Consider the following 25313-nt stretch of genomic DNA (forward strand, 5'->3'; position numbering starts at 1 on the left):
CCTTACAAGAAATGCTAAAGGAAGTTCTTTAAATAGAAGTAAAAGAATGCTAATTAACATCATAAAAATGTAAAAAGGTAGCATAAATCTCACTAGTAATGATAAATACATAGTCACAGATTCTGCAATATGGTAATAGTGATGCATAATTCACTTACAACTCTTGTTTAAAAGTTAAAAACATGAACACAGTAAAAACATAACTATAATATTCTGTTATTAGTCCCATAATATAAAGATATGTAAATTATAACATCAGTAGCCTAAAATGTGGGGGGGAGTGTAAAATTTTGGAACAACTATAGAAGAATGGAAAAATTCTAAGAAATATACAATTTGCCATGGACTGAATCAGGAAAAGTAGATAATCTGGGGGTGCCTGGGTGTCTTGGTTAGGCATTCGATTCTTGATTTAGGCTCAGGTCATGATCTCAGAGGCCTGGGATTGTGCCCGGCGTCAGGCTCTGTGCTCAGCGGGGAGTATGCGTGAGGATTTTCTCCCTCTCCCTCTGCTCCTCCCCCACACTTGTGTGTGCTCTCTCTCTCTCTCTCCAAAATAAATAAAATCTTAAAAAAAAAGAAATAGAAAATCTGAATAGACCAATTACTAGCTAAGAGATTGAATCAGTAATAAAAAATCTCCCAATGAATAAAAGCCTAGGACCAAATGGCTTCACTGGTGATTTTTATCAAACATGTAAAGAAGAATTAACACCAATCCCTCTCAAACTCTTTGAACAAACTGAAGAGAAGGGCACATTCCCAAACTCATTTATGAGTCTAGCATTATCCTAATACCAAAACCAGGAAAGAACACTGCTAGAAAAGAAAACTATAGGCCAATATCCCTGATGAATATAGAGGCAAACATTCTCAAGAAAATTAGCAAACTGAATTTAGTAGCATATTAAAAAGGATCATTCACTGTGATCAAGTGGGATTTACCTTGGGATGCAAGGATGGTATAATGTACATAAATTAATCAAAGTGATATATCATATTGATAGAATGAAAGAAAAGAATCATACGATCATCTCAATAGATGCAGAAAAAGCATTTGACAAAATTCGACATCCATTCATGATAAAAGCTCAACAAATTGGGCATAGAAGGAACATATCTTAACATAATAAAGGCCATATATGACAAGCCCACAGCTAACATCATACTCAATGGTGAAAGGTTGAAAGTTTTTCCTCTAAGATCAGGAAGAAGCAAGAGTGACAACTCTCAACACTCTTATTCAACACATAAATAGAAGTCCTAGCTAGACCAATCAAGCAAAAAAAAAAAAAAAAAAAAGAACCAAAGTTACCAGACTTGGAAAGAAAGAAATAAAATTGTATCTATTTGTAGATGACATGATTTTATATATAGAAAATCCTAATGAGTCAATCAAAAAATTATTAGATCTAATCAATGAATTCAGTAAAGTTGCAGGGTACAAAGTTAACATAAAAAATCAGTAGTGTTTCTATACACCAACAATGGATTTTATGAAAAAGAAATAAAGAAATTGATCCCATTTACAATAACATCAAAACAATGAAATATTTAGGAGTAAATATAACCAAGGAAATGAAAGATCTCTACTCTGAAAACTATAAGGCAGTGATGAAAAAAAATCAAAGGCACAAATAAATGGAAAATAATATACAGTAAGTGTTCATGGGGTGGAAGAATTCATATTGTTAAAATGACAATACTACCAAAACCATCTACAGATTCAATGCAATCCCTATCATGATTCCAATGGTATTTTTTACAGAAGTAGAAAAAACACTCCTAAAACTTATATGGAACCACAAAAGACTCCAAAAAGCCAAAGAAATCCTGAGAAAGAAGAACAAACGAGGAGGCATCAGACTCTGATTTCAAACTATACTTTCAGTCTATCATAATCAAAACAGTATGGTATTAGCATAAAAACAGACAAATAGACCAAGGAAACAGAACTGAGAAACCAGAAATAAACCCCAAGCATATCAATCAACTAATACTTGACAAGGGAACCAAGAACATTCAATGGAGAAAAGACAGTGTCTTCAGTAAGTGTTGCTGGGATAACTGAATACTCACATGTAAAAGAATGAAACTGGACCCCTTTTTTACACACTCACAAAAATTAACTCAAAATATTGATATATATACACAATGGAATATTATTCAGTCATAAAAATAAGGAAATCCTACCATTTATGACAATGTGAATGGACCCTAAAGATACTATGCTAAGTGTAATAAGTCAGAGAAAGACTAGTACTATGTGATTTCACTTATATGTGGAATCTAAAAAACAAAAAACGCCCAAAACCAAATTCATAGGAAAAAAAGATCAGACATGTTATCAGAGGCAGAGGGTAGGAGAAGGGGAAATTGGAGGAAGGTGGTCAAAAGGTACAAATTTCTAGTTATAATATAAATAATTACTAGGGATGTAATGTAGAACATGATGACTATGGTTAACACTGCTGCATGATATATAGGAAAGTTGTTAAGAAGGTAAATCCTAAGAATTTTCATCACAAAGAGAAATTTTTTTCTTTTTCTTTCTTTTCATTCTATCAATATGAGATGATGGGTATTAGCTGAACCTATTGTGATAATGATTTCACAATATATGTTAATCAAACCATCATGCTCTATGCCTTAAACTTATATAGTAATGTTTATTGATTATTTCTCAATAAAATTGGGAAAGAACATTAAAATAATGGAAAGCTTATCCTGAGAATTTGGGTAAGGGAATCACACTGTTGACCTCTAGACATCTGACTTTGGGTAAAAGCTGTGTCTGCCCCCCCCTTTTTTTTTAATTTTGTAACATGTGAATCACTGTAACATTTTTTGCCAAGTCTACATATAATCTATACTTATTTACTAAATACTTTTTTTTGACTGAACTCAGCTTTTTAAAATTAAATAAATTCTATTCAAGTGTTCTTGGCGTTAAAAAAAATTTTCCCTCTGTCCTTCAGAATATGCCAATATATATTGTGACCTGTCAAGAGTCAATTTATTAAGCATGGAGACATGCTTTCTCACAGAATATCTATCAGAACCCTCCAGAACATAGGTTGGGACTCTCTCAGATCACAATAATCCTTATGTGAAAAACTTTCCTGAAACAATAATGCTCATAACTACTTATAAAATACCTCTGTGGCAGACAAATGGACACTCTACTCATTCCTTCTTATAAAAATATTTTATTATAAAATGTGGCAAGTTATAGAAAATTATAAAAATATGGGTACACACTATTCAGTCAACATTTCCCATTTTTAAAAATTGAAGCATAGTTGACACACTTCTCTTTTTTAAATTTTTTTATTAAAGATTTTTATTTATTTATTTGACAGAGAGAGACACAGCGAGAGAGGGAACACAAGCAGGGGGAGTGGGGGAGGGAGAAGCAGGCTTCCAGCTGAGCAGGGAGCCTGATGTGGAGATCAATCCCGGGACCCTGGGATCATGACCTGAGCCGAAGGCAGACGCTTAACTACTGAGCCACCCAGGCGCCCCGACACATTTCTCATTTTATAAAATCTTTTAAGAAGGAATAAAATATTACTAAAACAATTAAATCTCTTGCATGCCTCTTCCCAATCTTTTTCTCATCTTACTTTTCCCAAAGGTAACCAACATCCTAAATTGATACATTCCTTCATATATTATGATTTTGTATATTTTTTACAGTTATACAATTTAGATGATTCTGTATATTTTTCAAGTTACTATAAATTGGATAATACTGTACAATGTTTCTGTGATTTTTCATTGAAAATTTTATTTTGAGATATATCTATGTTGATACACATAGGACAGTTTATTTTAGTTCTATATTTAACTGGTTTATAAATATATTTTAATTTTCTATTCTATTATTCTTGAAAGTTTGCTTTCAGTTCTTTGGTAATACAAACTATGCAGTAATGAGGCATTTTAAATCTTTCCTTCTTAGTTCAAGTGTGCTCTTCCTTCTTGCTATGGTCCTGCTCAGGGAGTACTCTTATACATCCAGAGGAGTTCATGCCTGGTGAATTTCAGACACTCCTTTTCCCCTGACATGAGGGTGGCTCCAGAAACCCCAGTGGCCAGGTTCCTGTTGAGTTCCCAGGCACCCTGGCCAGCCTCCCAGTGAGTTCAGAGCATCTCCCATGAGAAACTTCCCAGTGAAGTCAGGGAACATCCTTCCCTCCACCGCCATGCTCATGGACAGCCTTGGCCTGCCATCTGTGAGCCAGCTCTAGCCTGGATCCCAAGCCAGCAAACCTGCCCTCCATCCAGTGAGTGGCAATGACACCTTTCCCAGGAGGTCTGAATCCCAGCCTTGGGGGAGATTCCTACAACTCCCTCTTTCCAAGTTTGTTCTTTCCTTGGGTACTCTTCCTCAGCTCTAGGGTATTCTTTAGAGTAAAAGTTCCTCTAGTAGTTAATCTCCTGTAAATAGTTGATAACTCTTTTTCAAAAAAGATTTTATTTACTTATTTGAGAGAGAGAGAGAAAGAGAGAGCACAAGCAGGGGGAGGGGCAGAGGTAGAGGGAGAAGCAGACTCCCGCTGAGCAGGGAGCCTGATGCGGGGCTCAATCCCAGGAACCTGGGATCGTGACCTGAGCTGAAGGCAGATGCTTAACTGACTGAGCCACCCAGGTGCCCCAATAATCCTTTATATAAAACTGCATGGTTTATGTTTTCTGCCTGGACCCCAACTGATATAGGTAGTTTTTCCTCTTTTTCTATTCTTTGAAACAGTTTGTACAGAATGGAGATTATTTATTCATTAAAGATTTAGTCTATATGAAACTATACAAAACTAGTCTGCACAACTCTCTCTCTTTCTCTCTTTTTCTTCCCCTTACCTGTCTTGCTAGGAACCAGGTTTTGATTTTATTAATTCTTTGAGTATTTTTGTTTTTATTTCATTAATGTCTCTTCTTATTACTGTAATTTTTTTCATTATACCTTCATTGGATTTATTGTTGTTCTTTTCTAGTTTCTTAAACACTTAAGTATTTTCTGAAATTCTGTTTCAAAATATTTTGAAATTCACATACTTTATGCTTTAAGTAAAAATATTTAGGGGTGTATTTAATATATATCCATATATATATGTTGCTTTCTAACTTAATTGCATTATGATCAGAGATATGTAAAATATGTGTTTCATAATTTTTTTGAAATTTGCTTGGTGATCTAGTATATAGATAATTTTTACAAATAGACAATGCCCTTGAACATTATTCTGTGTATGCCCTGTCTTCTATGTCTCTGTTAGATAAAGTTTATTATTTTTGGCATCAAATATTTTATTGTTAATGTTTTATCTGCTTGATCTATAAATTTCGGAATGTGTTAAAATATCACTCTAAGAATGTGGACTTGTCAATTTTTATTTGTAATCTTTCCTTTTTAGTTTAAAATATTTTGAGGCTATGATGTTGGGTGTATACAAATTCATGATTGTTACATCTTCTTGAAGGATTACTCCTTTCATTATCATGTGTAATGTCATTCTTTATCCCCATTAATGCCTTTTAGTTGAAATCCTATTCTTTCGCACCAGTTTTCTTCTGATGAGGCCATCCCTCAGAGGGAAGCCAGATCATACAGGACTTTGTAGGCCTTCACAAGTTTTTTTGGCTTTTTCTTTTCCTGAAATAGGAAACCACTAGAAGATTTTGAGCAAAAGAATCACATGATATGACACATGTTTGAAAGGGTCATTCTGCTGCACTGTGAATATAAGGGAGGGGTTAGGGGAAGAATAGTTAAGAGGTTATTGCAATAAAATTGACAAGAAATGACAGGGATTTACACTTCCTGCAATGGCAATCTAGATTGTTTAGAACTTACCTTCTTGCTGAGAGCAACTCATTAAGCAAGACAAAACATATTTTTTAAATATAGCAAAAGCTTTTTAAAAGACCTTAAAAAGTAGAGATTTGTAGGTCCAGTATCTAGGGAAAAAAGAAACCTAGAGTGTTGAGTTCAGCATTTGTTTGGCTTTTCCCCTCAAGGTGCTTGCCAATTCTAAAAGCAGTGATGAAGAGGCTGAAAACCTGTACAAAGCTTTCAAGACTCTGAGTCTACTGAAGAGGCAATGCCTTGGTGATAGCCCAGGCTTTGGTGTGTGAACCAGAAGGTCCATGTTCTACAAGTAAAGAAAGTCTGGAAAGAGATTCCCCCTTACCAGGATTAAAGCCCAACTTTGAATAAATTCATTTCCTTGTTGGATTAAGATGATCTGAGATTGAGATTGGTAGTGGTCCTAGCCTAGCTTTTCACCAGAAACCAAAGGAAATTCTCTCTAGAGAAACATAATATGATATAAAGCCTCAAAATATCTTTAAAATAATAATGAAGAAAATGAGAAGATATGACTGACAAAAGAGAAGGAAGGAAGGAAAGAAGGAAGGAAGGGAGGGAGGAAGGAAGGGAGGAAGGAAGGGAAAAGCAGATACTAGAAACAAATACACAGGATATATAGATAATGGAGTTATCAGGCACAGGCTTAAAAATAACTATGTTTCACATGTCCAAAGAATTAAAAGGCAAGATGAAGAATTTTGGCAGGGAATTGAAAACTATAGAAAAAGAATCAAATGAAAAAGTCTATACATGAAAAATATAAGAACTGGGTTTCCCATCCAAGTACTAACCAGGCCCGACCCTGCTTAGCTTCCGAGATCAGACGAGATCGGGCACGTTCAGGGTGGAAGAACTGGGTTTAATAGTAGATTAGACACAGTTTAAGAAAGATTCTATAAAATGGAATATAGTTTGGGAAAAAACCAGACAAGCATGGAGAGACAAAAGAATGGAAAATACAGAAAAGAGCATAAAAGACTACAAAAGCATAGCAGATAAATTTGGAGATAAGAGAGTAGAGAGGGAATAGACAAGAGGCAATATTTAGAGATAATGGCTGGGAACTTCCCAAACTGTTAAAAGATATCAAGCCAAATTTTAAAGAAGCATGGGATACCCTACACAGAATAACTACAAAGAAGCTACAGTTAAGCACATAATAGCGAAACACTGAAAACCAAAAGGCAAATCTTAATAGCAGAGAAAAAAAAAAAGACAAGAAAAAAAAAAGAAGCAAGAATAAGATAGTTGTTAAAAAAAATAAGATGGTTGTTTTCTTAAAAGAAACAATGGAAGCCAGAGCACATAGGAATTAATGTTTTTAAGGTACTGAAAGAACTTAAATGCCAACCTACAATCCTATACTCTATGTCTTTCAAAAATGAAGGCATTCTCAAACAAACAAAACCAGAAAATAAGACAACAGCAGACTTATACATTTCATAATGACAAAAATGTCAACTCACCAAAAGATTAAAAATTCTGGCTTTGTAGGAACATAATGACATAGTCTCAAAATATATAAAGCAAAAATGGACAGGACACAAAGGAGATATGGACAAATCCACAATCTTGGTGAAGGATTTTAACACATCACTCTCAATAACTAATGGAACAAGCAGACAAAAAATGGTATGAATACAGAGGATCTGAACAACGCAATTAACAAATTAGATAGTTCACTCTCAAACTGCTTTCTTTTTAAGTGCACATGGAACACTTATCCAAATTGACATATGCTAAACTATAGAAAAAGTCACAAAAAATTTTAAAAGATTAAAATAATTCAGATAGGGGCGCCTGGGTGGCTCAGTTGGCTCAGTAACCAATTCTTAATTTCAGCTCAGGTCATGATCTCGGGGTCATGGGATTGAGCCCCATGTTGGACTCTGCACTCAGCAGGGGAGTCTGCTTGGGATTCTCTCTCTTCCTCACCCTCTGCCCCTCCCTCTACTTGCTGTTCTCTCTAAATAAATAAATAAATAAAATCTTTAAAAAAATAAGATAATTCAGAGAATTTTCTCTGGATACAGCAGAAATATACTAGGTATCAATGATAAGAACAATGCTAAAAATTCACAAATTTTAGGGATTAAACAATAAACATATAAATATATAAGGGGATCAAAGAAAAAAAATCATTCTGGAAACCAGAAGATATTTGAATTGAATGATTTGTGGCATGTAGCTAAAGCTATAATTTAAGGGAAATTTAGAGCCATAATACATATAATAGAGAAGAATGAAGATTAAAAAGAACAGATGTAAGCATCTACCTCAAGAAACTAGAAAGGGAAAAGCAAATTAAATTTAAAGAAAGACTGATCAAGTAGGGGACCTGGGTGGTGCAGTGGATTAAGCCTCTGACTCTTGGTTTCGGTTCAGGTTGTGATCTCAGGGTTGTGAGATGGAGCCTCACGTCAGGCTCCATGCTCAGCGCAGAGTCTGCTTAAGACTCTCTCTCCCTTGCCCTCTCTCCCCCTCCACACTTTCGTTCTCTCTTGCTCTCTCTCAAGGAAATTTTAAAAAATTACAGAAAGACTGATCAAGGAAAAAAAGAGAAGGTACAAATAATAACAAGAGATCTCACAGACAGAAAAAATGATAATTAAAGATACTATAAACAATTTTATGCCAACATATAGACAAATTTAGATGAAGTATAGAGAGTCCCAGAAAAATACAATTGATTGAGAGGAAATAGAAAATCTGAAAATCTTGTATTTATTAAAGAAACTGAATATATAGTTTAAAATTCCAGACTCAGATAACTTCTACCAAACTTTTAAGGAAGAAATAAGCCCCAAATTACACAAACTTCTCTAGAGAAAAGAAAGAAGGGAAAACCTCCTAACTCATTTCATGAAGGTGTAATAACCTTGATACCAAAACTTAGTAAGAATATTATAAGAAATAGGTGGCGCCTGGGTGGCTCAGTCGTTAAGCGTCTGCCTTCGGCTCAGGTCATGATCCCGGAGTCCTGGGATCGAGCCCCGCATCGGGCTCCCTGCTCTGTGGGAAGCCTGCTTCTCCCTCTCCCACTCCCCCTGCTTGTGTTCTCTCTCTCGCTGTGTATCTCTCTCTGTCAAATACATAAACAAAATCTTTAAAAAAAAAAAAAAAGAAATAAAAGTAAGAGAAAATTTCTCTCTCTCTCTCTGTTCACCGCCCCCCCCATCTTTCTCAGAAACATACATGCAAAAATCCTAAACAAAACATTAGCAGACCAAATACAACAGTATTTTTTTTTAAGATTTTTAAAAATTTATTTATTTGAGATAGAGAGTGAGCAAGAAAGAGCACACACAGAGGGAGAGGGAGAGAGAAAAGCAAACTCCCTGCTGAGCAGGGAGCCCGATGTGGGGCTCGATCCCAGGACCCTGGGATCATGACCTGAGCTAAAGGCAGCCACTTAACTGACTGAGCCACCCAGGCTCCCCAAATACAACAATAAGTAATGCAAGGTTGGTTTTACATTTGAAAATCATTTATTTTAAATCATCATGTTAATAAAATGATTTGAAGAAAAAAATCATATGATCATTTCAATAGGTTCAGAAATAGCATCTTACAGAATTCAATACTCATTCATGTTAAAAATTCTTAGCAAACCAGAAATAGGAGGGAACTTAAACTGATAAGTGCCATCTATAAAAAACCTACAGCAAGTATGATAATTAATGGTGAAATCTTGAAAGCTTTCTCTCTGAAATTTGGAATGAGACATGGATGTCTTCTATTATTGCTATTCAACAGTGTATTTGAGATCTTAGGAAATGAAATAAGGCAAGAAAAATAAAAAGTATAATGTTTAAAAAGGAAGAAGTAAAATGATTATATTTATAGATGACATAATTATATATGTAGAAAATAAAAAAATAACCTAAAGGTAAACTATTGGCATTAATAAGTAATTTTTAAAGGAATGATGGCTATAAGGTCAATATATAAAAATCAACTAAACTTCTATAAACCAGCAAAAAGCAAGGAATGCTTTTTGGAGAGATGTATAGGGTCTTTAAAAAAAACTATCATACATAATTGGGAGATTGTTGCAAAAATTAAATAAGTTAATATATATAAAGTGCTAGAACAGTGCACAGTACACAGTAAGTATGATATAGGTGATACCTGGGGTTAATATTATTAAAAATTAATGTTATTCAAAATTATTTATTGTACACCTACAAGATGCCCGTGACTGTGCTAATAAGCTTTGTTGACAGCAGTGAAACAAAGTTTCCTGCTCTGTAGTGGGGGAGACAGACAATACATAAATAAATAACTAAACAAAACAATTTCATATGTCAAAATCTGTATAATGGACACAAACACAGGGATGTAATAGAGAGTAGTAGGTGGTAGGTGCTGTCTGTGTTAAGGAGGATGGTTAGAGAAGTAATGTATAAGTGATCAGAGGGGGGTATAAGTCTTCATTGTTAATAATGAATAATGAGAGGAGCCATGAGGGGATCTGGGAGAATATTCCAAGCAGCAGGAACAAATAGTGCCAAAAGGCCAAGATTAGAACAAGTGCGACCAGCATGGGTGGAAAATGGTGGAGAAAATAAGAGAGGTAGGAGATGAAGTTGGTGAGGGGAACAGAGGTTGGGTATGTAGGACTTTGAAGCCCATGGAAAGAAGTTTTGATTTTATGTGTCGCTAGAAACCATTGCAGTAAGTTATAAGAAGTAAAGAGATAGGATTTGATGAATGTTTTGGAAAGATCACCCTGACTTCTCTGTGAAGAATGGACTGCAGGAAGGCAAGACTGGAAGCAGAGAGATTCATAAGGAGAGTGATAGGGCAAGAGATGGTAGTAGTAGTAGAAATGAAGAAAAATAGATGGATTCACAATATGTTTTGGAAGTGCAGTTTAGACTCACTGATAGACTGAATGTAGAGGCTAAGGGGATGAGAGAACTCTGAGATGACCACCAGGGTTTTTAGCTCCAGCAACTGGGGGGATGGTGGGGCCATTTACTGACATGGGGACTGATCACTCCCTTTGTCTTATTTTCTTTCTTTCTTTTTTTAATTCCAGTGTAGTTTATATATAGTGTTATATTCATTTCAGGTGTATAATACAGTGATTCAACAATTCCAGATATTACTCAGCACTAACCAAGATAACTGTACTCTTAATACCCTTCAGTATTAAGGGTACTTAATACTTATATGGGCAATTAATCTTCAACAAAGGTACTTAATACTTATATGGGCAATTAATCATGAAAACATGCTGTTAAAAAATTGTTCTCCTTCCAACAGAGACCCCTCTATCTTTCTCTTTCTCTCCTGAGTAGCTTCCCAATTCTTTCAAAGGTATTTCCCTTCTTGTCACAGTTGTATTAGCATTCTAAGCAGAAAGTGCCCTTTTATCACTTTTCCATCCTTGGCTTCTTTCAGGCTTGCTCCATGTGGATTACACATATACAACCAACAAATGCAAAGCTGAAATGGTCAGACTGGACTAAAGACAAAAAGAATTATTCTGACCGCATAGTTACAGGAACATAGAATCATTTCTCAACTAAAATCATTCATCTTTTTTTTTTCTTTTGGGGACCCAGACAATACCATTCTCACCATTGTAATGAATTTTGTATAAGTAAAGAATTAAAGAAATTGTTTTAAAAATGTCTTAGCCACCAATCAAGTGTGACAAATACATTGATATTTTAAGATTCAAAATAAAGAGTCTACTGACATACCATTAAAATGATAAATTTTAGGGGCGCCTGGGTGGCTCAGTTGTTAAGCGTCTGCCTTCGGCTCAGGTCATGATTCCAGGTCCTGGGATCGAGCCCCGCATCAGGCTCCCTGCTCTGCGGGAAGCCTGCTTCTCCCTCTCCCACTCCCCCTGCTTGTGTTCCCTCTCTCGCTGTCTCTCTGTCAAATAAATAAATAAAATCTTTAAAAAAAAATGATAAATTTTAAGTATTTTCCCTTTACTTAAAAAAATATTATTTTCTATATATTTATTCTAGAATATACACAAAGGCCAAAGAAGAATATTAGCATCCAGGGATAATTACTATTACATTTTTATAAATATTCTTTTATTCTTCTTCTATGCATACACATTATTTTTTTTTAAAATAGGATTATATAGTATAGACCATTTTGTGATGGGCCTTTTCACTTAACACTATATTATGAACGTTATGGTATTAGATTATCTATCTGTATAACATTTTTATTAGGCAGTAAGTGTTTCATTGTATATCATATAGCTGTGTCATAATTTGTTTAATTCCATTTTGTGGGACATTTAGATTGCCCCCTTTTTGCTACTGAAGACAAAATATCCATGCAACAAAATCTTTGATCATATCTATGGAAATTTTTAGTGATAAATTCTTAGAAACCTGAGTCAACAGGTATTGAAAATATCATAGATTTTGGTATGTTTTTAGTTTACTACAATAAACTGGGAGAAAGTTCCATCCTCAATTCATGAACTTAGAAGTGGCCTGGGGGTGCCTGGGTGGTTCAGTTGGTTAAGCGAGGACTCTTGGTTTAAGCTCAGGTCATGATCTCAGGGTCCTGAGATCGAGCTGTGTGTCGGTCTCCGTGCTCAACAGTGAGTCTGCTTGAGATTCTCTCTCCCTCTCCCTCTGCCCCTCCCCCCACTGATGCTCTTTCTCTCTCTCTCAAATAATAAATAAATCTTTAAAAAAAAAGTGGTTTGGAGTCGTCATATACACACACATAACAAGGCTTGCTCCACAGTCATCTTTAGAATACCCCAGTTTGTAAATATCAAAAATTACAAATGAACGTGTGGGGAAAAGGAGGGAAGCAAACCATAAAGGAGACTCTTAACTAGAGAGAACAAACTGAGGGTGGATGGAGGGAGGTGGGTGCGGGGATCGGCTAAATGGGTGATGGGTATTAAGGAGGGTACTTGTTATGATGAGCACTGGGTATTATATGTAAGTGATGAATTACTAAATTCTACTCCTGAAACCAATACTATACTATTTGTTAACTAACTGGAATTTAAATAAAAACTTGAAACAAACAAACATATAAATAAATACAATTTTAAAAACTGCAAAAAATATTACATTATAGTTATGCTCACAAAGCTTCAAAAAGTAAAAGGCTATTTACTGCCTTACTTCTTACAAGTATAACTAGGGTAAATGAATTATCATTAGGCTGATTAATTAATCATTAATTAGGCCAAAATTAATCATTCTTTATTAGTTCCATTATGCAGAAATTCCTTTCATTACTGCAGGAACTATACTCTTGGTTAAGACATCCTTGTGATTGGATAGAACTAAAAGTGGAAAGTAAACAAGCAGATTTTCAACAAGATCGTGTGTTGGTTGTTGTTGTTGTAAGCAGGAGAGTGGTTGACTACAGGAACCCAAAAGGAACCAAAAGGCCAACCTGAGCCATAGCATCTCTTGGGTATATACAGTTATATAGCACAAATTTTGGAGTTATTCAGCACAAATTTACATGTCATTTTAACTCTTTTCCTTTCCTACATATTTCCTTATCAATCCTTCCACTTATCCTCCATGTTGCTTTCTAACCACTACTTTCTATCCATTTCTCCAGCCAGAACACACACACACATACAGGCTCCTTCCCACTGTCCATAGCACAGTTCCCTATTTCGAGACTCCCCCACTCTCTGTGACCTTTACAACTGATTGTCTAACCTTCCTCAAACACAATTTTCATTATTTCACTTCTCATTTAGGAATGTTTAGAGATCTCCAAGTTTTATCTTCTCTCACCCCTCAGTCGGAGATCTTTATCAATTGTCTCAACACAAGTTCATCAACCTTTCTGGGATATTTTGTTACTCTCTGACTCAAAGGAATTATCAATGGCCCCATATGAGATATATAATAGTGAATATGTTCTCATGGAACTTTTCTCCTAATAATTCTTCCTTTATTACAGTCATTAGCCTAGTTTTCCGCTTTTTTTTTTTTTTTAAGATTTTAATTATTTATTTGAGAGAGAGAGTGCATGATAGAGCACAAGCAGGGGGAGCTGCAGAGGGAGAGAGAAAAGCAGGCTCCCGGCTGAGCAGGGAGCCACATGGTCTTGGGTTTGACCCCAGGACCCTGAGACCAGGGCCTGAGCTGAAGGCAGACGCTTAACAGACTGAGCCACCCGGGCACCCTAGTTTTCCACTTCTTAACATCCTACCATTCTTGCCTCTCTTAGACTCATCTCCTGCCACTCCTTCCTTCCCCACAACCCCCTGTATTCAAGCCACCGTAGGCAGCTTGTGATCCCTGGAAGACTGATGATTTTCCACATCTCTTCACCTGGACTAATACTATTCCCAAGGCCTTGAATGCCTGTCTTCCTTTCATCATGCAAAGAAAAGTAGGAACGGTACCAATATCACTTCTGCAAAAACTTTCCTAACTCCCTGAACTTGCATTATACTTCCTTTCTATTCATTGCTTCCTACTCCATTTCCCCACAGCATTTGGTTTAAATGTTGTTTGGATTTATGATGAGTTCTATATATTTCCATGCGTCAGACTATACTGTATAAAATCTTTAGGGCAGGGATAATTTCCTGTAGTTATTTCCATATTTCTTATATTCAGCTCTTATTCTTCAAAGGCTGACATAGTGCTTAATAAATGTTTGCATTTTGAATGGATTCAGTTCCCCCAAGTTCTATGTTGTCTTCTGTTCTCTGTATTCTGCTTTAAGTGTCCTGAGTTATTGCTTATGCATAAGGTATATCACAAACTGTAAGGTGGCCTTTGCCTGGCTCCACAACTGCCCTCTTCCATCTCTGCCACCCCTTCTTAGCAACTCTCCTTTCCAAGTGCTTAACAAATACTTTATGGCATTCCACAAAGTCAGAGAAGTATTCTCTAAGCATTTTTCGATTATTATGAAAACTTGTAATTCCCTTGGCTGCAGCTTCCAATCAAATTTAAGACAAGAGAATCATTAAAATCAATCATTGTGGGGCGCCTGGGTGGCTCAGTCGTTAAGCGTCTGCCTTCGGCACAGGTCATGGTCCCAGGGTCCTGGGATCGAGCCCCGCATCGGGCTCCCGGCTCAGCGGGAAGCCTGCTTCTCCCTCTCCCACTCCCCCTGCTTGTGTTCCCTCTCTCGCTGTGTCTCTCTCTGTCAAATAAATAAATAAAATCTTTAAAAAAAAAAATCAATCATTGTACAACACAATGAGGACATAGGTTTCCACATCAACCTTTGTCAACCTTTGGTTGTGTATAAAGACCTAGGAAGTTAAACCCTGATATTATTATCCTTCTCTATTATTTTTACATGGTTTAGAGATACCCTTCTCACACTGCTGATAATGCCTGCCCTTTCACTGAGCACATATGATAAGCAGACTGTGCTGCTGGCCTGACCTGCATATCTCATGTAATCCTTACAGCAATCCTAAAAGTCTATTTTCAAGATCAGAAAACTGAGGCTCAGAGACGTATGGTGAATTGTCCAAAGTTACATAGCTAATACATGGAGGAGCTGATATCCCTGATAAATGATCACCTAGACTTTGAGTGCTCACTTCCAGTAAACCCTTATGTCATTTGAAAACAACACTTGGGAGGAGTGTTAGGGATTTTTAAAAAAATATTGAACTGAAACATATAGCTTTCAGCTATTTGCCCTAGTTTTGTACACTAAGTATATATGTGGAAAGTTTTAATTCTTACTTATGATAGCCTTATTAATATTTAAAGCCTGTTGCTATTTTTTTCAATTTTCTTTTTTTACACCAAATATCTTTAGCTGTTTCAGCTGTCCCTCATGTAACTTGGCCTCAGCTCTCACATGCTCTGGGTTGCTCTCCTTTGGAAAGCTCCAGTTGTGTCAATGAATGTCCCTCTTAAAACTCGATGAAGCCCAGAGCTGAACACAATGCCCCAGATGTTTTCTAACTGGTATAGACTATGATGAAACTATCACCTCCTTTGTTCAGACACTTTACTTCTATTAATGTAGTCTGAAATTGCGTTACATTTCTTGGCAATGCTGTCAGTTAAAACCCTGAAGTTTTTTTTCACATGAATTATGAAATTTATGAATGTGAGAGCAATTTATAGACTATAAACTACTATAGTAATATGATATATTAAAAGTAGCATAAATGGCAGATTTGACCTACTTTTAAAGCAAAAAAGTTCACAGAATAAATTTTAATTGGTGGATTCTAAAAAATCTAATTCTAAAAATCTTCATACCATTTTTAAAAAACAGGTTAAGCCAATTTGCCTGCAAACAATAGAGGAAAATCTCTGTAAGTAGGAACTTTGTCATGCGTGGACTTTAATATTTCTAAAGCACTCCAGTGTTCAATACAGAAACTAGGCAACACAGTTTTTATTACGCAGGCTGCTACGGACAAGCACTATGAGGTCAGAACGTTTATAGTTAGAGCAGCTTCTTCATCAAACACACACATGTAAATTACAGCCTTTGACAGCTGCTTGAGGAAAAATAGTCATCATGGGAAAGCAGGAAGTGCCTTGCCTAAGAACTGGAATCAACTATTCATTTCAGTTCAGAAACCTTTACTAAGCACATAGTATGTATAGAGCATTAGTGTAGGCACTTCTAAGGATGCAAAGAAAGTGGGACTCCTGCTCTCAGTCTAGGAGAAGAGACAGGTATTTATAACCATAAATAGACATAAATACACTCATCATATAAAACCATCATTAATGAGCCCACTTTCATATTCACTCAACACTCCATGGAATAATAAAGATCACTTAGAACAACATGGATTAAGTTATCTGGAATTTTCAGTTAGCTCAGGAGGCCTCAAGTTTTCCACATCCCCAGTAATAGCACAGAGTCACCTCTACTGACATAGTTGCTCATTAATTCATTCAACAAACACATAAAACTCAGGAAACTCTAGTAATTGGGTCTGGTTAGAGTTAATGTATTTATGGGGAATGAAAGCTAACAAGGCAACATTAGTAGGCAGGGGCCAAATACATAGGGCCTTGTATGTTGAAGTGGTGTAGATGGTGTTTTTGTCTAGTCACTACCTTTCTTCACATTCTCCCACTAATAGGACACTTTCCCAGGACAGGACCATCTTCACGTTGCTGGGGAAGGCAGAATGACCCTGATCCCTTCATGCCCCACCAGATACAAGGGTGGGGTGGGCACATAACCTAAGCCTAGACAATCAGAATACCCTCAGGCTATAGTGATTGATACAGGGCCAGCTAGCCAGATAATCAGGGTGCTGCCCTGAACTTTTCTGTTAGAGTTATTAAAGAAGAACAATTCTTTCTAGAAGGGTCGCTAGATGTCAACAATTGAAGTAGTGGTATGGGGGAGGGAGGCTTTTCAGCACCATCCTGATGCCAAGTAGAGACAGTCTAAGACAGAAACCAAGATGATATCACCTGTCACTGAAAAAAGCCAGGTCTGCCCCTGGATTTTATATGTTAGCTAATAAATCCTATTTATTGTACAGGTTAGTTGAGTTGGTTTTTGTTGTTTACAGTTAACTTAAATCTAACTAAAACTTATATTATCATAAAGAATTTGATATCATGACATTCATATCCAAACCCACATTATATTTATAAGTGGTATAGATATGCCTATCTATCTATCTATCTATCTATCATCTATCTATTTATCATCATGTCATACAGGCTCCAACACTGTGCTCAGTAAGCCAATCTAAACTTTATGTAATTTCAACCTCATCTTCAGCAAGGCATATTCTCTATCTCTGTATTCCATATGTAAAATAGATTTTTATTAGTATTCTTACTTATGAAGATGCTTTGAGAATTAATGAGCTCAAATTAGCTGAGTTAGGAAATTTTTAATAGAGCCTGCTGATGCTGAGTGATTATTTAACATACACTAGTGACCTGTTGAAAGCAGGCTTATGAGGCCTCCCAACACCCATGCCTTAATTGTGGCAAACTCCAGCGTTTCTTTAGCTTCTAATTTTGGATGAATATCCAAATTCTGAAATTTACTATCCAGTGCTCTATTCACTAGAGAATATTGCAATCTTAAACCATGCTTCAAAATTGTTCTTCACAAAATTTTATGATGTATCAAAATAAGTCATGTCTGAAGTAAATGTTCTAATTTTAGATGGTGCTTCTTTTTCTATGAAAAACCACTTTAATGTGGAACCATTTCCAGTACACTTACTGGTAAAGACATATTCCAAAAGAAGGAAGTAATTTGCAAGTTTTTTTCTTTTTCTTTTTCTTTTTTTTTCTGTCTGAATGAGGCCTCTAAAAACAAATATTCATCTATAATGCATGGAGTTTATTTTAAAGCAAAAATTGTGTCACATTTTACCATGACTAAATAATTATATTTCCTACTTTCTTCCTCCTTTTCTCCAGGCCTAGTAATATTTGAATTGATCCACAGAAAAATCACATTGAATTTTACCAAAAATTCAATAAAATACAATAATAGCATTAATATTGTAGATGGTCTGCACATGCAAACCAATACACCTGTGATCATTTGATCAGTGAAATTAGCTAATTTCTTATTTAAAAAAAATAATCAAACAACCAGTGTCATTATTTTTTGACTGATTGGTCAAAGTGGGCTTTGCATGTAGTGACCAAAACAGGCCCAAGGCATCAGAAAAGATGCAAGTTTTGCTCATGAGACCTATACTAAAACTTAATTGCTCAATGTAGTAGTGGCCTGGCTAGGCCTCATACACGCAAAGTTAAAACTTAGTCATGTGAAGATACTTGATACCTACAGCAAATAGGTACCAGAATTCAAATATTTGTTTTGTTTCAGTGCTATGCAAACTCCACGTAGAATTGGGTCAAATCAAACTCAGTTTAGGAGGTTTGTTAATGCATTGGCTATACAATACAATACAATACAATACAATACACACTTTCAAAAGTAAAACTTAGTGTTTTATAATGCCAAATGTCTGTCTGTCCACAGAAGCAACTAATAAAAATCAGAATTAAGAACAAATAGGAAATTGTCTTTTGATACATAAACTAGGGGTTTATATCCCTGCTTATACATTAAAATCAGCTGTGAGATTCTGATTTCTATGGCCTGGGATGGGACCCACACACTTTTTTTTTTTTTTAAGATTTTATTTAATTGTCAGAGAGAGACACAGGAAGAGAGAGAGAGAGAGAGCACAAGCAGGGGGAGTGGCAGACAGAGGGAGAAGCATGTGCCCCTCTGAGCAAGGAGCCCGATGATGGACTCGATCCCAGGACCCTGGGATCATGACCTGAGTCTAAGGCAGACGTTTAACCAACTGAGCCACCCAGACATCCCAGACGCATACATTTTTTGAAGCTTCTCAGGTGATCTTAATATATAGGTAAATTTAAGAATGACTGGCCTAAACTTTTCTAATCTTAAAGTATTATTTACCAAGAAAGGTAATAAAGAGCATGATAGTTGTTTCTTACATGAATAATTGTGCAAATTACCAAAAGTCCCAGAGATTTGGTCTCCTTGTCTTTAAAATATGAATTATACTATCTGTCACTCAGAATATTTTCGAGGATTACCAATATAAAGGCTGTAGCCTGGAGTAATGCTTAGCATTTCATGAGCTGAACACTCAAAAGCCACCAAAATATCAGGTAGATAACCAGTCTGGGGGTAAGATGAGAGGGGCTGGTGGAAACTATGGCAAAACAGGAGAGACTCGGTCTAAAGCGGACATCTACTGCTTAGTTCCTGCCAACTGTCATGTAGGAATATACATCAGTAATTCCAGATCTTTTTTTCTTAAGAAAAGAAAGAAATATGGATATTTTAAGTGTGAAATTTTTCTACTTTTAAAGCAGCCAAACAAAACATATCTGTGTCACCAATATTCTATTCTGGAAAGTCTTAATTCTCTTACCATACAAACATACTGTGGCCATATGACTGTGGGTGGTTTCAAATTTTGTTCTTGTTTTAGGTTAGTTTTAATTAATTAACTATCCATTTATCCTTCTGCCAAGTTTTTCTTCCTAAGTGGATCAAGGATTTCTAATTTATTTTTATTGAGGTAAACTGGCATACAATATTATATTAGTTTCAGGTGTACATCATAGTGATTTCATTATATATATTGCAAAATGATCACCACAATAAGTCTAGTTAACATCCACCACCGTACATAGTTACAGAATTGGATCAAAAATTTCTAGCGATGACTTTGCATGATATAGCCATACAATGAATCTATTAGTCTTCAGGTATTGTGCAGTTAAAATTTGCCCATGGTACACTTTTTCCCATGTTATTAAGGGCACAATTTTATCTTCCTCTATTTATATCTCCCCTCTCCTATCAACAGTAAATCCTTCTTCAATTTCAACCTCAGCAATTTGTTAGTCATCACTTAATATTTTTCATTTTTTGCCTTTCTTTTGGGGATAAACAAATGTTATTTCTAGTCATCTGAATTGTACCAATAAAGCTTACTTTTTTCTAAAGAACACCACATTTTCTTATTCTACTGTATCCGGTATTACCACTTAGCTTCACTGTTGCTACTATATACATATATACATGAATAAAAGCAGCTTCTTTATCTTTCCTTAGAAACCAAAAAATCCTACGTTACACCAATACCCCTTGTTTACATAAGGTGGGTGAAGTACTTTGAATCCTTTCTACAAGGGCAGAGGTTCTCATTTTCTATAGTAGCAGCTAAACATGAAGGTGACAGGTTTGTGACTGAACTTGCTGAGAAACTCCATCACCATTATAAGCCCTAAACATAGCACGTAGACACAAAAAATTCCTCCATGAATTATGAGTGAAAAACTTTTCAAAGTTTTAAAAAATGTAGCAGTTATTTGAGGCCTATAATTGCTGTATAGAAGTTTGAGAAGTTATATCAAAACTGACGGGGGCACCTGGGTGGCTCAGTTGGTTAAGCAACTGCCTTCGGCTCAGATCATGATCCCAAGGTCCTGGGATCGAGTCCCACATGGGGCTCCCCCTGCTCTTCAGGGAGGCTGCTTCTCCCTTTCCCTCTGCCTGCCACTCCCCCTGCTTGTGCTCTCTCTCTCTGTCAAATAAATAAATAAATAAAATCTTAAAAAAAAAAAAACTGATAGGAGGGCCCAAAATGAACCGATGGTTGGAAGATGTGATTAATTTGTGAAAGGTGCCGCCTTTCGAGCATGCCTCCAAAAGAGCTGTGTGTGATTAAAGCTATTCTGTGTGGGATTAATTAAGGTTTTGACCTGAATTAGGGTACCTTGAAAACAACAGAGTGATCTTGAAGACCTTTTTGTGTGAATGCAGGCTTAAACAAATCAATTTGAAAATATCCAAATGCCCAGAGTAGATGATAATTGAATGATATTTAACTTAATAGTGATAAATAATACAAATAGTTATAAACATAGCTATAAGTTCAATTAACTCATGATTGATTTTTTTAAAAAGATGTTATTTATTTATTTAGAGAGAGAGCATGGGCAAGGGGATGGGCAGAGAGAGAGAGAGAGTCTCAAGCAGACTCTGCGCTGAGCATGGAGCCAGATGTGGGGCTTGATCTCACGACCCTGAGAGCATGACCTGAGCCAAAATCAAGATTTGGACACTTAATCGACTGAGCCACCCAGGCGCTTAAGCTGACTCCTGTTAACAGAAGAGGAGAATTAAATAAACTTCTCTGTGGAACTCCAGCATTTGTGGAACCCACCACTTCACTTAGGGGAAGGACGCCATAAACTACTTGGAATATGAACTTGTTGAAGGGCAACATTTTCCTCATTCTGCTATGGCAGAAAAAAATCATAGAACTTAAAGAAGTTGTCAGTATAATCGTGTGTGTATATGTAATACACAGACATGTATGCATACATACATAACATGCATGTTGTTATATGTGTGAATGCGTAACATATATATACCCAAGTTTGGCTTCCTTTCTTTCTCTTCCCTTTTTTTAATTCCTTCATCCCTCCCTCCCCTTCCTTCCTTCCTTTTTTCTTGGTAACAAAGAAATAAGTCAACATTCAGTGCTGTGATGCAATCAACTCTTGTGATAAGGTCACATTTAATCAATAATTACCATTTACTAAAGTTTTGCGTAGAGGTATTATTTCAAAATATAACAGATAATTTTAGTTTAGTTTAGGTTATTTGTAGGAAAGAAGGATTCAAGAAGTATGGACTTTCAAATATTTTATGTATTGTATTTGAAGTAGGACCCTTGCTAGCTGTTTTTCATAGAATCATGGAAAGTTAGACCTGGAAGCAACCCAAGATAGCAAATAGATTAAATTCCTCATTTTACAGGGGAGAAGACTGAAGCCCTTGCTAGCTAAGTATCTCTCACAGACAACTAGGATTTAAGCCCAAGTCTTCTGACTTTAAGTCAGCAGCTTTTTCAACTCTACCAACAGCCAATCTGAACCAAACCAAACAAAACAAAAACCAAACCAAACCAAACCTGAGTCCATAATTCTCAGCCTAAAGTTAACTGAAAAAGAGAAAAAAGTCCTTTCCATTTTGTGAAAAGGTCAGCCAGAGTAGTAAAATACAGGTAAAGAGACTATATTTTTATTCATTTGTTTAAATTTTCAACCTGTAGTTTTCATACAATATACATCATTTAACCCATAATTCCCACCATAATAAAGTAAAAGACTGGTACTGGGAAACATTGTTTTTCCTCAAGATGATCAGTTATAATCATGTAAGTTAGCTCTGATATTCATATTCATTGTCACAAAATAGATTAGACTAGGAATATTGAATGCTATGTTATAAAGAACTGAAAATAGAATACATATTTGGCATCAGAAAACTTTGAGTTCCAAACCTACCCAGTTACTTACCAACTGGGTGACCCTGGGAAACATAAACTCTGAACCTTGGTTTCCTTACCAGCAAATTGGGTGTATTAGTACATATCTTTGAGGATTCCTCTGAGTATTAATAAGATGATGTACTCAAAGTGCCTGGCTCTCATGCTCACTAAGATCCAATGCCTCATCCCTGAAATTTTAACAGCAATGGACAAGAAGGTGGTTGGTGAATTTTCTGGGGCTATGCTGAGATGACTGGTTGATATCTGAAACTACTTATAAGACTGGACATCCATGAAAGAATACCTTCTTATTTTAAGTTTTGTTTCCCATAAGCCATTTGGTTCTAAGTATACTGGTCATTTGAAAGCCTTTTTTGTACTCATTCTGGTTTGTAGTTTCCAAGGTAAACTTAATATCCTTGTCATTTCCCTAGTGTGACACCAAGTGCTCATTAAATGCTTGTTGAGTGAATGGCACTGAGCTTTCCATTAGGCACGTGCTTGGTGCATATATTCACACACAGGAGCTTGTGTGAATGTAAATTCAGGGGCAGACACTTGGCCAGCCCATCATTTTGTTCACAGCCATACGTATTCCCAGTGCTTATACCAGTGCTTGGCACATAGAGTTCAGAAATTTTTTGTTGGATAAATGAATGAAAGTGTATGTGTATACTCTCCTATCCTAGACACTGTAGGAAGCAAGCTATTAATGGTTCCCGCTTTTTCAAAGCACTTGCTTATGCCAATGTATCCGATGAAAGACTGAGAAACAACAGGACAATTTAAGAAGTTATCTATACTTCCATTGTTCAAGTATTCACATTTGTGCACTGTTTTTAGCTGCTACCATTAGGAAAGGAAAAGTGAGATCATATCTAAAATGAAACTAAAATTAAAAATTCTGTTCTTAAGAGACTTTCCTAAAAAGAGATGATACCACATGCCCTTACTGTCATATCAAAAGATGGCTTTTCACATTTGTGGCCTTTCCTAAGTTCATAAACAATAAGAAAGAAAATGTTATTTAAGTTTCATTTGGTTTATGTGCCTGTCTCCCCTGTTCAACTGCAAGTTCTTTGAAATTAGGGACTGTCACTAGTTGGGAGTCTGCATCTTCCTCACCTGACATTATCTGACATATACTTAGGTGCTCAATAAATGCTTGAAGGAGGAAGATGATATTTGTTTGCTCAAATGGAATTTACCTAAGTACTAAAACTTGTATTTATGAGCCCGGTTTTAATGTCTCTTTCATGTTTCCTTGACATGCTTTCTAAAGTCAAGATCATTTTTTAAAAATACATGACTAATTTTGGACTGCATCTGGTCATTTTATGACAACTGAAATAGATGAGTGCATATAGACAGCATCTATAATAAGAACAGGATTCTTTTGAGTGACCGGAGCATCATGTTGCCATCAAGTGTACAGTGGAGAGGACTAGCAGGCTCCCTTTCCAGTTCTTGTCTTATTCTGTGCCAACTGGGCCCTCGGTCTTATTGGTATCCAATAATCAGCCCGATTACAGCTAGCCCTGGGAGACATGACAGAAAGAGAGTCCTCATCTTGCATTAATTGCTCCTATTGAAACTATGCCACATCTCTCCAAGCTAGATGTTGCTTAGTATCCCTTTGATATGATAATGACATGCTTCTTAGCAGATGAATATGCAAATTAAAAGCAGTAATTTGGTGGCATGCACCTGCTGACACTGCACGGCTATGCTTATGTGCTCTGCTGTAACACTGCAGCCACACAAAAGCATCACAGAGGTAAAATTAAATTCTAATGTCGTATATATTAAACAGATGCTTCCACTTTTCTTTGTATATCTACTTTTACAGATTTTGCCATTGGAATCTCAGTTCTCTTCATGCAATTAATGGACATTGATGTGTCATACACAGAAGCGTACTCAGTGCCATTTAAGGAGGCTGATTTTAAAGAGGTGGCTTACATATATGCACATTAGGAGATGAACATTTCTTCTTCATAGCATAGAAGCTGATGACTTTACTCTTGTTGCACAAAGACTTCTATTCATACATGGAATGTATCCTTGGGCTGCAAAGCCGAAAATCACGTTTCTACAGCAAAGATGTGCACTGAAATAGAGTTACTTCACATCATCTGAAAAAGGATTCCAAAATGACTTGAAGAGGCTAGCAAAATACCCAGAATCGATAAGCTAAATTCTCTGCTTCAAGAGGCAAGTTACAATGAATGAGAAATGGTGATTGCTTAGGTGGGAACCTAAAAGTCTTTATCAATGTGTCATGTGGCTCAACCAGTCAGAACTAAGCATTCTTAAGACAAAATTTTATAAAGGGTGCTACTTCTCTATTTTTCCCCTGCCCTTAAGCCAGGTAGCATTCACACAGCTACATATATATGTATATGACAATAACTGAATTGATTGAGATTGAACTGTTTAATAGGGCATACACAAACTAAACACATATTTTTATACAGCGAGCATTTTATACTATGCATTTAATGATTACATATTATATAAAGTGGACACGCTCCAATTTAGTTAAATCTCTTTTGCTGGACATCTGTGTTTTTTCCAATTCTTTAATTACATAAATACTACTGCAATGAACATCTTCAAACATTGAGCATTTTCCCTCCTTGTGATTACTTC

The 25313-nt window shown here is 36.1% G+C and overlaps 1 protein-coding gene and 1 long non-coding RNA gene across 4 annotated transcripts in view; one reads left to right on the plus strand and one right to left on the minus strand.

The window, feature by feature from the left end:
• LOC144381347 (uncharacterized) overlaps positions 1-25313 on the minus strand; it is a 785460-nt gene that overhangs the window by 272292 nt on the left and 487855 nt on the right. The gene's annotated exons all lie outside the window — the stretch shown is intronic.
• Positions 1-25313, plus strand: part of LOC118537669 (uncharacterized) — a 185873-nt gene that overhangs the window by 143935 nt on the left and 16625 nt on the right. Inside the window, exon 4 of one of the 2 annotated variants that reach the window (XR_013446361.1) lies at positions 24511-24782. The exons of the other annotated variant lie outside the window; for it this stretch is intronic. This is a non-coding gene — a long non-coding RNA (uncharacterized LOC118537669). Of the gene's footprint in view, positions 1-24510; positions 24783-25313 lie in introns of those variants that run through there. 2 annotated transcript variants of the gene reach the window in all.

This window comes from Halichoerus grypus, chromosome 1, assembly GCF_964656455.1.
Source record: "Halichoerus grypus chromosome 1, mHalGry1.hap1.1, whole genome shotgun sequence".
NCBI classification, from domain to species: Eukaryota; Metazoa; Chordata; class Mammalia; order Carnivora; family Phocidae; genus Halichoerus; species Halichoerus grypus.